The 3102-nt window shown below is 49.7% G+C and overlaps 1 non-coding gene across 1 annotated transcript; it reads right to left on the reverse strand.

Annotated features, from left to right (window-relative positions):
- Positions 1-431: 431 nt before the first annotated feature.
- TRNAA-CGC (transfer RNA alanine (anticodon CGC)) lies at positions 432-503 on the reverse strand. Its single transcript has one exon. It is a non-coding gene; the product is annotated as a tRNA-Ala (tRNA).
- Between the last annotated feature and the right edge of the window lie 2599 nt (positions 504-3102).

The following is a 3102-nucleotide window of genomic DNA, read 5'->3' on the forward strand; positions in this document are numbered from 1 at the left end:
TGCGACAGGTGGGTCTGGAGGATAATCACTGTTCTTCGGAGGTTGAGAGAGATTATAATGCATCAGTCAAGACCAGCATCCCCCCCTCGACTCTCCTCAGGGATGGCCATAGTGATGCCCGGGCTCAAGCCCAATCAACTTGTTAGATTCCGCAGCTGGCCTCTTCCTCCTCCTCGCTCCTCCTCCTCCTCCTCCTCCTCCTCCTTCTCTCTCTCTCTCTCTCTCTCTCTCTCTCTCTCTCTCTCTCTCTCTCTCTCTCTCTCTCTCTCTCTCTCCTCCCCCCCCCCCCATTCCCCCCAACGACCCATCCCTTACCCGTATAGCCTCACAGTCGCCCGCCTCTGTGAGCGAGGAGGGGCAGATTAAAGGGTCGCGCGCGCGCGCCGCCAACCGCGGACGGCGAGAGAGAGAGAGGGAGAAAAAGAAACACCTGGAGGTGCCGGGGATTGAACCCGGGACTTCTCACATGCGAAGCGAGCACTCTACCTCTGAGTTACACCCCCACAAGGGTGTAACGTTACCACCTGTGTATTACCGGTAGGGAGAGACCTCTCAAACTCGTACGTGTGTGTGTGTGTGTGTGTGTGTGTGTGTGTGTGTGTGTGTGTGTGTGTGTGTGTGTGCATGTAGGTATAAGCGTATACGTGACTTTGTCTGTCTGATTTTAAGTGCACGTGTGCGTGCGAAATTAACGATTCCTTTTTTTTTTGTGTGTGTGTGTGTATATTTACCTGTTCGTTGTATAGCACAGGGAGGGAGTTCTACACTCTCGTGGGGGCGCACCCTCCACCCTCCCCCTCATCTTTTGAACATTCCCCGCCGTCATGCAACCATTCTAAACTATAATTCATGCCGTCAGCAAGGCACAATATCACCACAGTGCATTCCATTCTTCCATTACCCTATGTTATGGATGAATTTCTCTACATCTTACCTTTATTTGGCAGCTTCCAAGAACTGTTCTATGTGTCCGTCTGTTATCCCAGGTGTTCCATATATCTACCTTATCACATGATAATGGAACTTCCTACATATATATATATATATATATATATATATATATATATATATATATATATATATATATATATATACATATCATACAAACCTCCAACAGGCAGGAGGTTTGTATGTTCTATGAAGGTCCGCGTTCATATGCACTTTAATCGTATATATATATATATATATATATATATATATATATATATATATATATATATATATATATATATATATATATATATATATATCGAGGGAAAAGGACAAGTTCCACCATATATCCTGGCCTCCCACTAAAGCCCATCCAATCACCGACACTGACCTTTGCCAATGCAGGGATGAAAAAAGAAAAGAAAAAAAAGGAAGGAGGTGGGGGTGGAAGGGGGTGGTGTGTTGGCTGGTTGCACGGCGACCACGAGGAGGTGCGGTCAATAATGTATCTTGGACCAGAGGGGAGACACACACACACACACGCCACGGGCCACAGGGGAAACTGCTACTGCAACCACGATCATCATCATCAAGATAAGGTCAGGATCACTGACTCATCCAGCCTTATCCACCACCTCCTCCTCCTCCTCCTCCGCCGCCTTCTTCCTCGAGCCCCATCACAACTGGCCTATCCCTCCCTAAGCCCACCATACACCTTCTCGCCTATCCCTTCTTAAGTCCTCCCACGCCTTATCCTATTCTTCCTTAAACCCCCCTTCCCTTGCCTATCCACTATCCCCAGGAACCCTTACGCTATCCTTCCTTGTTCCTTTCCCCCCCTCTCGTCTTCCCAGGTCCTCTCCCTCGCCCGAAGAACAACCACCCTCTCCTGCCTATCCTCGACCCCTGCCTACCCCGTCCTTAACCCACGGCGGGGTAGAGGACCATTCCCGTTCACACTTTCCTACAGACTTTCCACGTAGGCAGACCCTCCCGGAAGGAGTGGCGGGTGAGGGAGGCGCCTTCTGCTCCACCGTCCTGTCTCTACCGCGGGGCAGATAACCTCCTCCGCCACCATGAGGTCTCCTGCTATTTGTCCTTCTCATGTATTCTCATGCGCCCTCTCCCTCTACGCCCTACCCCGCCTTCCTAAACTCTCCCTACCCTCCCTCCTCCGTCCTACTCGCCCTTTTATCCTTCTCCCTCCCCATCCTTCCTTCTCCCTTTATTCCCTCCCCCATCCTATCCACTCCTTCCCCTCCCTCCCCATCATGGCCTTTCCGTAGACTCCCCTCCTTCTCAAACCCTCTTCGTCTCCATCCTCAATCCTCCCCTCTCCATCACCTCCCTCTCCCTCCTACTATCTTCCCTCCCATCCTCATAACAACTCTGCCCCTCCCCCAAAAGCATCACCCATCACCCCTAGCTTTCCTACTCCCTCTCCTCCCTCCCTCCTCAAGTCATCTCCCCCTCCCCTACTCCTCCTGGCTGCTGGCCTCACACACACACACACACACACACACACACAAGACAACAACAAAACTAACAACAACATCCCCCCCTCACCCCCTTATTCCCTCACTCTCCACCCTCCCCTTCACCTGCCACGACACCCCCGCCTCTCGATTCCCCTCACCCGTCCTCCCTCTCCCCCTCACCTAAGCTCCCCTCACCACACCTATAATTACGTCTACCTGTTTCCCCTGGCGTGTAATCGGCACTCGGGTCCCCCTTCCGTGGCTAATGTTTCTTTCATTTGCAGGTGAAACGCGCCGCAGATCACGTGAGCTGGCCGAGAATGCATGACGCGGATAGACAAATCGGTATGTAGATAAATAGACAGATACACAGTTAGATACACAAACAGATAGATAGATAGATAGATAGATAGATAGATAGATAGGTATAGAGATACGCAAACAGTAAATCAGGTCGGAAGATATAGAAAGATAGACGGATAAAGAGAGATATAGATATACATATGGGTACATGGTTATAGACAGACACAGACCGATAGATTAATAGACAGATACAGTGAGCAGTTCCTCGATAGATTCAGGAATAGAACAACCAGGGGCCAAGACATGAAATGTAAGAAGAAATGTGTTGGAAAGGATATAAAGAAAAGTACTTTCACAGTGTACGAGTGGTGGATGAATGGAATGAGTGGTA

This window comes from Panulirus ornatus, chromosome 68 (assembly GCF_036320965.1).
Source record: "Panulirus ornatus isolate Po-2019 chromosome 68, ASM3632096v1, whole genome shotgun sequence".
Lineage (NCBI taxonomy): Eukaryota > Metazoa > Arthropoda > Malacostraca > Decapoda > Palinuridae > Panulirus > Panulirus ornatus.